We start from the raw sequence: 12,614 nt of genomic DNA, 5'->3' as shown, positions 1-12,614 counted from the left end.
TTTGTTTGTCAGTCACAAAAAAATGCCTAAAAGTTGAAGCCAGCAGATGTTCATTTGAACAAAAATAGTATGATTGACCTTATTTATAATGGTCATGAGAGCTACATTTCCTTTTGCATTGTTAATAGAGGTAGGAAGAAGTAAAAATTGTGTTTTGTTTTAAGTTTCATTACTGGGAGGGTTCCCCATACATTTTGTTTCATTTAATGTTTTTTGTTTTTTTTTAAGTTAGTTTAAGAAAATGAAACAAACATTTAAAAAATTTAAAAAATACAGAAAGAAAATGGGACCTCCTGAAGCCTCATGACCCCACCACCCATCCATCCCACCTGAAAAAATTCAGAGACTGGAATTTACTCCGGTATGCCCCCAGCAGACTATGTCATTTCAAGAAGAAGAAAGCAGACAGAAGACATCTGAAAAAGACCTCTGAAGGTGTTAGGACACCCACGTACATGATAAAGCCAGCATTTTCATGAATAAGCGTACATCCATACAAAATTGTATGCGCATGTACAAGCATACAGCCGATTTTATATCATACATGCATATACGTGCCTATGTTATAAAATGGTCACTTCCATTCTTACGAGGTACTATACACGCATACACGTACTCCCATGTGTTACCCAAAGGGTTACGCACGCCGAGCCTATTTTGCATAGGCCGGCGACGCGCACAAGCCCCGCAATGCGCATTTGTCCCAGGACTGTGAAAGGGGCGGGACCGAGCCCTCTGGCACAGCGGCCACGCTGGGGGATCGTGCGCTGGCACTTGGCCGGCGCGCGTAAACTACGCCTGTCCAGAGGCAGGCACAACTTATTAAACAAAGGTTAGAGGGGGTTTTAGATAGGGCTGGGGGACGGGTTAGGTAGGGGAAGGGAGGGGAAGGTGGGGGGGCGGAAGGAAAGTTTCCTCCGAGGCCGCTCCGATTTCGGAGCGGCCTCGGAGGGAACAGAGAAAGCCATCGGGGCTCTCCTAGGGCTCAGCACCCGCAAGGTGCACTAGTGTGCACCCCCTTGCGTGAGCCGACCGCGGATTTTATAACATGCGCGAGCCTGCGCGCGCATGTTATAAAACTGGGCATACATTTGTGTGCGCCGGGTAGCATGCACAAATGTACCCCGTGCGCGTAGGTTTTCAAATCCGGCCCATAGTTTTTATGTAGTTATCTATAGCAGCCTGACTTGTTCTGTTTCTCTAATAGGAAGTGGGTTGGTATTTTAGGGCTTTATGTAATATTTGCAGTGTCGCTTTTTCATGGGTAGGGTTTTTATTCATTGAATCTGGTAGTTAGCATATTGTGGTATGGCAGATTTGCTATAGGTTGAGTACATTCATACAGGATTTTGAATCATTGCAAATGTTACTAAATTGTTGCCTCTATTCTGCAGATTCTGCAGTGGCATGGCTGTAGTATAGGCCCAACAACTTTCTGCCTTCTTCAGTCGTCATCTCTCTCTCTCTCGCATAGCAGTAACCTGCAATAGTCTTTGTCAGTCAGTTCTCTCTCTCTCAACACATTGATTACTTGCTTAGCAGTGCCTCAGCCAGTTTTGTCTCATGCAGTAATAACCAGGAGTAGTCTCTCTCAGCCTGTTCTCTCTTGCTTAGCAGTAACTTGCAGCCTTCTCTCTCAGCCTGTTCTCTCTTGCTTAGCAGTAACTTGCAGCCTTCTCTCTCAGCCTGTTCTCTCTTGCTCAGTGGTAACCTACAGCAAACTTGATAAGTTCTCTCTCTCAACCAGTTCTAAATGTCTTTCTACAGTGAGGTCAGCAGCTTGTTCTGACACTGGGATTAAGCCAATCATGAGTCAGTTCAAGCTGCTGAAGACTGTGGAACACTCTGTTATTTTGCTGCCTCCTGTTGCACTGCCAATAGAAAATATTCTCAACTAGTAGGTTTCTTGTTGAATGAAAATGCTTACTGAAACATAAATTATTTTATTAAGCATTTAAAATTTGTCATTATACCTTATTTCAGTGTTTGCTCTTTCTTTGTTTTATATCTATTTTTATTCTATAATTTTGTTATATTTAATTGGTAGAGAAATTTGATAAAAATGTACATATATATGTTTTCTTTTAATTTTTTGTAATTGGATATGGATACCCATGGGCTGGGATGGATAAAAATCCCCTGGGCTGATATTTTCCAACAATCAACCCCTGTATCAAAATATTTTTTCATGGAAAAGGTGGTGGATGCCTGGCATGCCCTTCCAGATGTGGTGAGGAGCAAAGCAGTAAACAAATTCAAAAGAGCATGAGATAAACACTGTGGATCCCTAAAGGTTTGAACATGATAATGAAGAAAAAGGCTCATGACAATAATCTATATGGAACAGCAGTTAGTACCCTTAACCAGAAGGCATGGGGGATTACTACCCATAACCTATTAGCATTGATGATTTTGACACAACTGCAACATCTTTCTCCGTTTTGACAGTGAGGTAGGGAAAAAAGGGTTAAGGGCTTATCGCATGCAAAAACGTGTTTAACGCATACAATCGCTCCATATCGTATGGTGCGATGCAAATTCAGAAAATAGGAGGGGTTAGGGGCAGAGAGTGGGCTGGGTTACCCTGTCTGCGAAGAGCTATCGCACAGCCATAACGCCAATTTTAACTACACCTCTTTGGATTGCGTTAGCTGCCGTGACCATGCGGTAAGGTTTCATTGCCATTTGCGATGTCTCCCGTAAGTCCTATTTCAGGTGAATTGATGGGTGAGAGAGAGAGAGAGAGAGAGAGCTTGATGTTACCCAGGTAGGGAGTCCATCAAGCTAGGTTGAGAGAACCTTGCCCAAATCTCATTTTGGAGTGAGTTTCCTCACTCTGAAGGCCAGCAAATCTTCACAAGAGACCACTGTTCTGTTCGTAGGTGTCACGTAGAATGTCAAAGTGGCCCCTAACCCCCTACATTCTTACCTAACCCCCACCTCGAGTTACTAAGTGGGCCTAACATAGGGATACAAATACCTACCTATGGGCCATGATATTATGGCTAGTCTCTCTCTCTCTCTCTCTCTCTCTCTCTCTCTCTCTCTCTCTCTCTCTCTCTCTCTCTCTCTCTCTCTCTCTCTCTCTCTTCCCCCCCCCCATGTGTCTAGGACCATTAACAATGGTCCCCTGGTGGTTGAATGAAGGAAATACAACAGGTCTGGCACTTATCACATAATCTGAAAATGATATTAGCATAAAACATACCCCTTTTGCTATCGCATGCAGTACTTACCGCATTTTGATAAATACAGCCCTAATTTTGTTATGAGTTTTAAAGTTACTTGGTTTTGCTTGTTAGTATTACTATCTTTAACATAAGGCATGGGGGTAACTTTCACGGAACAACATTTACTCCCCTTGGTGGTCACTTGAGCATAGCCTGCATCGAGTGGCAGTTACTGCCATGGGAAGCTTGCTGGGCAGACTGGATGGTCCATCTGATCTTTTTCTGCCATCTTTGTTACTATGTAATGTAGGCTTCTTTAATAGAAGACTACCATCCTCTATAAAGAATTAGGTAATATAGGGGCGGATTTTAAATGCCCTGCGCGCGTAAATCTGGCTGGATTTACGCATGCAGGGCCCTCGCGCGCTGGCGCGCCTATTTTGCATAGGCCGCCGGCGCGCACAGAGCCCCGGGACGCGCGTAAGTCCCGGGGCTTCGTAAAAGGGGCGGGGAGGGGGCATGTCGGGGGCGTTCCCGAAACGATGCGGTGTTTCAGGGGCGGGCCCAGGGGCATGGCGTCAGCCTGGGGGCATGGTCGAGGCCTCCGGACCAGCCCCCGGGTCAGGTGATGGCGCGCCAACAGCCTGCTGACGCGCGCAGATTTACGTCTGCTTTTAGCAGGCGAAAATCTGCCAACAAAGGTAAGGGGGGGGTTTAGATAGGGCCGGGGGGGGGGGGGGGGGGGTTAGGAAGGGGAAGGGAGGAGAAGGTGGGGGATGGGCGAAGGAAAGTTCCCTCCAAGGCCGCTCTGAAATCGGAGCAGCCTTGGAGGGAACAGGCAGCGCGCACTGGGTTCGGCGCGCGCAGGTTGCACAAATGTGCACCCCCTTGCGCACGCCGATCCCGGATTTTATAAGATACGCGCGGCTACGCACGTATCTTATAAAATCCAGCGTACATTTGTTTGCACCTGGTGTGCAAACAAAAGTACGTGATCACGCACATTTTTAAAATCTACCCCATACTGTTACTGGGGTATTAATAATATATTTGATCCACCACTCTATGCCAATCCTAGCCTACTTAATCAGTTAAGATTGGCAAATGTCAAGAACAGGTTTCTAGGATATTGTTGATCAATATTTTATTTACGTCCACATCCATTATTTTATTTACATCCTTAGGAGGGGTACAGGAAGATGGAGATGATAATGATTCATTTTGACTATCAATAGCATTCTTGACTCCTTGTGCCTTTCTTGCAGGGATGATGTGAGAAATAATCATTAACATTCTCTAGTCCAGCTTTTTCTAATCATTCTTTTCTCTTGCAGGCATCATGAATGCATAAATTAAAACAACAAAAAAAAATCCCTAAATTTGAAATAAACTACATATACAGTATATGCTTCACTTCTTATTTTCAAAGAATAGTTTAAATTAATTTCACGTTTCTCAAGCCATAATTTTACTAATGCATAACAGACAGTATAATTTTTGTTCTTAGATTATAGTAATGAGTGAAGATTGATTTTGTTTTTGTCTTTTTTTTATCCAGCTTTAACTCACAAGCATACTTGTGGATCTAAAAAATGATGTCTGGGTTCCTGAATAAAGAAAATGCATATGTTTTATATGCATTGGGGTACTGAGGTATAGAAACAGCTCAAGAGCTTTTGAGAGTAGTCCCTATAAAACAGGATTAAGGTACATTAGCAAGGCAGAGCAAGGAAGATGCACATTGCTGCAATCCTTGTGATACCTAATGTGCAGAAAAATTGAGGACTTTGGTTTGTAGTGCTCTCAATCTGGCAATTTTTCAAAGCTTTAAAGTCACTTGAAAATTATAAAGGATAAACTAGTCTTTCTGTATTGTCTGTGAAACAGCCAAACTTCTTAGCTTTAAAGTGTGTCGCTATATATTCAAGGGTGTTTGATTTCCTGGCTGCTTGGAATTTAACACCATGTTCTAAATTCTTTTATTATGGTGAGCTTTGAAAAAAGCAATCTGCTTTTCAATGAAAGTTGATTTGCCCCCCTCTTTCCCTTCAGGGGAAGGCTGCTTGGTGTTTCCTGCTATAACTGTGGTCTTTCCTTGAACTTTTATTATTATTGATATTTGCTTTCCAAACTTCATTATGATAAAAAAGTGCATTCACAGTATATCTATAATTTTGATTCTTTTAGAAAGAAAATGCCCCCCAAAACGTTTTTTTTTTTTTTTCTTATGACTAAGCTGGTCAGAAACAGGAGAGAAGCAGGCCCATTCCTTCCTCCCTCAAGCTCAGAAAATGTAGAAAAACAGTGGGCCAACAGTGAGGTTCCCCCTTCTTCCTTCTGCCCTGTCAGTACAAAAAAAACCCCCTCCTAAGTATCCCAGGCTCCGCCCCCTCCCTTCTAGATCACTTCTGACCTAAAAAGGATAGTAACAAAAACAAGATAAGACCAAGGATGTGTATTCCAAGGGAATCTTTCATTAGAATACAAGATTGTGAGAACCCTTGCCCTTACTACACATCCTTGGCCTTATCTTGTTTTTGTTGCTTTCTGCACCAAGAGACCATCTCTGCTTCTTGCTGTTGGATAGTGCTACCAACAAAGGTTTCTTGGACAGGAGGGGGGGAAGGAGGGAATGGCTTGCCGGCACTATTCTATTTAGGTCAGAACTGATACAGAAGGGAGGGGAAGGGCAGAGGGGCCTCTGTTAAGGGAAGGGTCTGACAGTGTAGAAATAAGGAGGGGGAAATCCTTACTGCTGGCCCACTTTTTATTTTTATTTTTTTACTGAGCTTAAGGGAAGGAGGGAAGAAAGGGCATCGAGCAAGGAAATTCATTATTATTCTCCAGCTCGCAAATGGCGGGAGGCAAAGAGAAAGGGGTTGGAGTTGAAGTAGATTTTTTTCTTTTCTAAAATTAAGTGGGTAGGGAGAGATACAAAGGGATTGGCATAGGTTGGTGGTGGGTGGGGGGGGGGGGTTAATTTTCAGATCAGTGCAAGCAAGACGGAGTGATCCTCAGGTTGTTATTCTTGGGTGGGGGAGCGGGGATTGAAGGCTTGGCAGAGGTTAGCGACTGAGTTTACGCGCTAACCGGCTGAGTTTAGCCAGGAACCCAACTATGCTAAATCTAACTGCACTAAATTTTGACTGGCTAGATTTAGGAGATATATTCAGCCAGAAACCTAGCCACTTAAGTTCAGCTGAATATTTCCTAAATGTAGTCTGCCATAAATTAGATGGTTATCTTACCTGTTCAGTGGTTCATTGAATATTGATCTCTGAAAGGATTACATCCTTGCTTATAAACAGGTCTCTTGGGGGATCCGCTAACCTGGGTAAGAACGGACGTTTCTGCTAGTATACAGAATATATAAAAGCTAGTACAAACTCCTTTGCTGTCAAATCAAGCATTGTAGGCTATTATTTGTGTAAGAATATGTCAGTAACATACAGTAAAAACAATATATAAGCAACTGTTTCTTTAATTTTCTCCTTTAAATTGAAGAGCCACACTTTTCATTTAAAATACATCTTTGACAGTTAACTGCCAGAGAAAAGATGAAAACAACACCTATTTCATGTTTTTATTTACCGTCTGTCACTGTTTTTAAACCTTTTGAAGGTCTGAAGTACTTCACATGCTGCAGAAAGAAAAGCAAATGGGTCCCTGCTGACTCAAACTGCTGCTTTGGAGCACTTTTTTTATTGTGTTGAACAAGCTTTACATTTTTATGTTCCTACCAATTTGCTTTTGTAAACAAATGATTATCAAGTGTAAGTTAAGATTCATAACCTTTGGTGATATAAAAAAAATCTATATTTGAAAAAATGTTTATATAAATTGCATAAGATCTTTAGATTTTTCTCCTGAAAATATGTTTAACCTTGATGTAGAATTAACATCTGCCTGATGTCTAGGCACTTACCAAAATCCAGCATTTAGCTGATTAAGTCTATATGCTTGGAATCTTCAGTAAATATTTTAAAACTGTTCAACATATTCTTGTAATTGATCAAATAAACAAGGAATTGCCTCTCCAGTTTGTTTCCTTGCTTTATTGCAGCATAGGGAATACGAGAGAAGTGTGTGTTATGTAAGCAGCAGGGTGCGCGCTTGTATGGGATGTTCAGACAGTCTCTTGGTTCTTGCTTCTGTCTTTTATCTTTTCTGGCTGTGTAGTTCTCACTTAAGTGATTGCTCGTGTGCATTATAAAAATAGCTTAATATCTGTTGGCTCCACCTTATATTCTACACACAAGGCTAAATGTTAAAGTGCTACATGCGCAAAATTGCCAGCATAAGTGCGTGCACGTGTAATTTTGCGTTGCCGGTAGTTGTCCGCATATGTATGCTCGCGCACAAAACTTCATGTCAAAAAGGGGCATGTTGGCACTTGTCAGAGGCGTGTCGGGGTGAACTCTAGACATACACACGTTTGATGTATTTTATAAGGGCTGAGCCCTTATGAGACGGCGCGCGTTCAGCCAAACTCACATGCATATGTTTCCTAATGCGTGTATATGCAAGCGGGTGTTAACTTTTGCTTTGCTCGGGTGTTTTCTGTTGGTTTTGTCCTTGCTCTGGGACACTGAATAGGAGCAAGGCAGAAGGTGGGAAGGAGTGTGTCTGGGATGTATTGGTACAAACTGGGAAAGTGTTAGCTACTAGCACAGAGCTTTCCAAACTTTTCATGTTGGTGACACACTTTTTAGACAAACATAATTTCGGGACACAGTAATTCAGTTTACTAGCAAACCAGAGGTTAAAGGTTAAATGAACTAAATGTATTTCGACAATTTATGTATGTTTCCTTAAATATATACATAATAAAATGTTTCACGACACAACCTATTTTGTGAAAACCTCTCATTTATATTAAAAATATATAATATTCCAAGCATAATGTTATTGTTCTAATTTATGAATAACAATAATAAAACAAAGTTATTGTGTTATTCAATTTACCTCTTTAATGAGATATATGCGCTTGATGGGATGAACACAGATTTTGAATATTTGGTGTTAATAAGAAAGTCCAAAGGGTCTTCTGCGTAATTTTAAAAAGCTGGCCAGTTTCAAGACTGGAATTTATAGGAAGGGACAGAATGTCAATATAAATCCTGCACCTCCAGTTCTGTAACTCTGTGCATCCACTGAAATTCCCCCAAACATAAGACGCACCTGACCATAAGATGCACCTAGGATTCAGAGGGGGAAAATAAAAAAAAAAAAATTTGTTCTAAACCGGCTCTGCGTCTGGGCGTCTTATGGAGCAAATTAGGGGAGTGTATAGCTTTTTTTTTTCTCCCCATTTTGTTTTCGGGACTGGGGAGGGCCATTTCGGTCCACTCCCCAGATCAGAAAACTTTTCTTTCTCTGGGAACCCCTCCCCCCAAAAAAACCCCCATCCCAACCCTTTAAATTAACAACCCCCCACCCTCCTGACTCCCCCAAGACCTGCCGACTTAATTTACTACAACCCCCCCAAGACCTGCCAACTTAATTTACTGCAACCCCTCACCCTCCTGACCCCCCCAAGACCTCCCAACTTAATTTACTGCAACCCCCCACCCTCCTGACCCCCCAAGACCTGCCAACTTAATTTACTGCAACCCCCCAAGACCCGCTGACTTAATTTACTACAACCCCCCACCCTCCTGACTCCCCCCAAGCCCTGCCGACTTAATTTACTGCAACCCCCCACCCTCCTGACCCCCCAAGACCTGCCAAATGTCCCTGGTGGTCCAGCGGGGGTCCAGGAGCGGTCCGGGAACGATCTCCTGGGGGTGGGCCGTCGGCTGCCAGTAATCAAAATGGCGCCGAAGGCCCTTTGCCCTCACTATGTCACTGGGACCGACCGCTGCTATTGTTCGGTCTCAGTGACATAGTGAGGGCAAAGGGCCGTCGGCGCCATTTTGTTTACTGGCAGCCGACGGCCGAAGCCCAGGAGATCGTTCCCGGACCCCCGCTGGACCACCAGGGACGTTTGGCAGGTCTTGGGGGGTCAGGAGGGTGGGGGGTTGCAGTAAATTAAGTCGGCAGGTCTTGGGGGAGTCAGCAGGAGGGGGGGTTGTTAGATTTTTGTTTGTTTGTTTTTTATATTCGCTCCATAAGACGCACATACATTTCCCCCCCACTTTTGGGGGAAAAAAGTGCGTCTTATGGAGCGAAAAATACGGTAAGTTCCACCACGGCTCACCGATCTTCATGCTGTGTGTCTCCGGCACACAGCCCAGCGAAACTTCACTGCTCAGCCGCCAGTGGGATGAGGTCCACCGGCGGCTGCATTGGTTCCCACTTGCCGGTGTGTCACGTGCACCGGGCTTGCGCGACACACCGGCACACCTCAGGCGACACAGTAAAGTGTCGCGACACACACTTTGGAAAGCTCTGCACTAGCACATGGCTAGCAGGTTTACAATGTGGGTTTGAATGGACTAAGGTCTGCAAAAAACATTTCATGTATGCACTGATGATTTTAGAATAACATAGGGAAGAAACAGGAACAGAAGGTAAGCTAGTGAGGGGGATATCATAATTTGTGTTATGCTGCTGTCTCGGCCTGCCCCATGACCTGCCCCTCCCTACTCCAAACACGCCCCCTGGCCCACTCATTGGAAAAGGCCTGGCTCTTGTGCACGTAATGGGGTTACACGCGGCTGGGCCCCTTCTAAACTGCGTGCAGTGTATGCAAGGCCTGGCTTTGTGCATAACCCTGGATTTTACGCGCTTTCTTTTTTTTTTAATTGACCCATAAATGAATAGATCTCAAGCTACTAATCCTTATTGATTAATAGCAGTTTATGAACTTCTGCTCTACAAACTTATCCAAACGTTGCCAGAGGATGTGATAACAGCATCCTCTGGCAATGAATTTCAGAGCTTAATTATGCATTGAGTAAAAAATAATTTTCTCTGATTTTATTTAAATGAGCTACTTGCTAACTAGTCCTTCTATTATCCAAAGGAGTAAATAACTTATTCACACTTACCCATTCAAGTCATTTCATTATTTTATAGATCTCTATCATATCCCTCCTCAGCCATCTCTTCTCCAAGCTGAACAGCCCTAACCTTTTTAACCTTTCCTAATAGGGGAGCCATTCTATCCCATTTATCATTTTGGTTGCCCTTCTTTGTACTTTCTCAAATTCAACTATATCTTTTTTGAGATGTGGCAACCCTTGAAAATCATCTCCAGAACAGGTATCTTCCCAGCATCCTCTCCCATAAACACTGAAGCAAAGACATTGTTTAATGTTTCCGCAATGGCCAGATCTTGCCTATGTGCTCCTTTATCTCCTCAATCATCTAACGGTCCAACCGAGTCCCATACAGGCTTTCTGCTTCAGAAATATTTTTAAAGGTTTTTATATCCAGTTTTTGCCTCTAGGGCCGATTTCTTTTCAAATTCTCTCTTAACCTGTCCTATCAATGTCTTACATTTAACTTGCTATTGCTTATGATTTATCCTCTTTTCTTCTAATCGATCCTTCTTCCAATTTTTGAATGAAGATCTTTTGGCTAAAATAGCCTCTTTCACCTCACTTTTTAGCCATGCTGGCAATCGTTTGGCCTTCCTTTCACCTTTCTTAATGCGAGGAATAATTAAGGACTGTGCTTCCAGGATGGTATGTTTTTTAACAATGAACCTGCCCGTTGTACACTTTTTACCTTTGTAGCTGCACCTTTCATTATTATTTTTTTAACTATTTTCTCATTTTAACAATGTTTCCCTTTTGAAAGTTTAGTGCTACAGCCATGCATTTACTTACTGCGCCCTTTCCAGTAATTAATTTAATTTGATCATATTATGATCACTATTGCCAAGCAGCCCCACCACCGTTATCTCTCTCACCAAATCCTGTGCTCCACTGAGAATTAGATCTAAAATGTTTCCCTCTCTCATCGGTTCCTGAACCAATTGCTCCATAAAATTCTAATTTATTCCATCCAGTAACTTTATCTCTCTTGCATAACCTTATGTTTCACTTACACAATCAATACTGGGCTAATTGAAATCTCCCAGTATTACTGCACTAACAATTAGGTTAGTTTCCCTAATTTATTTATTTATTATTTTAAAATATTTGTATCCTGCTTTTACAAAGTAGATCAAAATGGTTTACAAGAATTACTATACATAAACAATGTATAGGTTCAACATACATAATTAAAAAGCAGAAAAACAAAATAAAATAAATTTTAAGTACAAAATAGCTATATAATAAAAAACATAAAAGAAATAAGATAAATAAACAAAAATGGAAATATAAACAAATAATAAGATGTTTATATAACAGCAAGTGGGCTGGGCTTCACCGTTTTGTATATTGATGGACTTTATGACACCTGGATATTATTAAAGGCGAGTTTGAACAGAAAAGTTTTAATTTCCTTTTTGAATTCCTTATAATTTGTAACTGTCTTATCTCATAGGGTATCAAATTCCATATTGTGGGGCCAGCTACCAAGAAGACACGCCTATGTGTCATATCGAGTCTAGCTACTCTGATGGTTGGCACTTCAATTAGGTTTTTCTGCATTGATCAGTGGTTTCTATTAGGCTGATGTGTACAAAGTTGAGTGCATGACCAGGTTGACATATCATTGTAAAGTAAATTATGAATAATTAAAATGATTTTAAATTGAATCCTAAATTGAAAAGGTAACAAATGCAATGAAAACAGAATTGGTATTGTGGTCTTTGTGAGACACACTGGTTAAAATGCGTGCTGCAGCATTTTGAACCATTTGTAGAGGCCATATTGTGATATCTTGAAGGCCGATTAGGAGAGCATTGCAGTAGTCCAAATAACTGAATATCAAAGATTGCAGAATCATATGAAAATCGTTTTGATGAAAAATAAAGGTGAACACGCTTCACTAGATGTAGTTTAACGAATACATTTCTCTCTATTGTAGAAATATAATCAGTCATTGTTAGCCTTGAGTCCCAAGTTACGTGCTTTTGAAATGATTGGTATAATAGTGCCATCAATATCCAAATGGATATTGTCCCTTATGGAATCCATATTGATTAGGGAGTAGAAGATCATTGCCATTGAGATAGCCAGAGAGTTGATGTAATACAATGGATTCAGTAAATCTGGTGAGAGTTGTCAATTAAGCTATTGGAAGGAGATTTGAAAGATTAGTGATATCTTCATTTTTTTCTTTGGGATTGGTAAAATCAAAGTATGTTTAAAAAAGTCAGGACAAGTTCTGGAGGAGAGTGATTGGTTTACTAATTTGCCAAGAAATTCACTTATTTTATTTATTTATTTATTTAAAATATTTCTATACCGGCCTTCATGAATGGGATTCATATCAGGCAGGTCCACATTAGCAAGACCTTGATGTGATGCTACCATTTGTGGGTTGCCCTAAGGATAAGCAGTCTAAAGGCAGGATAGGATAATCCAGGCCAATGAAAATGAAAGC

Source organism: Rhinatrema bivittatum, chromosome 5, assembly GCF_901001135.1.
Source record: "Rhinatrema bivittatum chromosome 5, aRhiBiv1.1, whole genome shotgun sequence".
NCBI classification, from domain to species: Eukaryota; Metazoa; Chordata; class Amphibia; order Gymnophiona; family Rhinatrematidae; genus Rhinatrema; species Rhinatrema bivittatum.
This window is presented reverse-complemented; position numbering follows the sequence as displayed.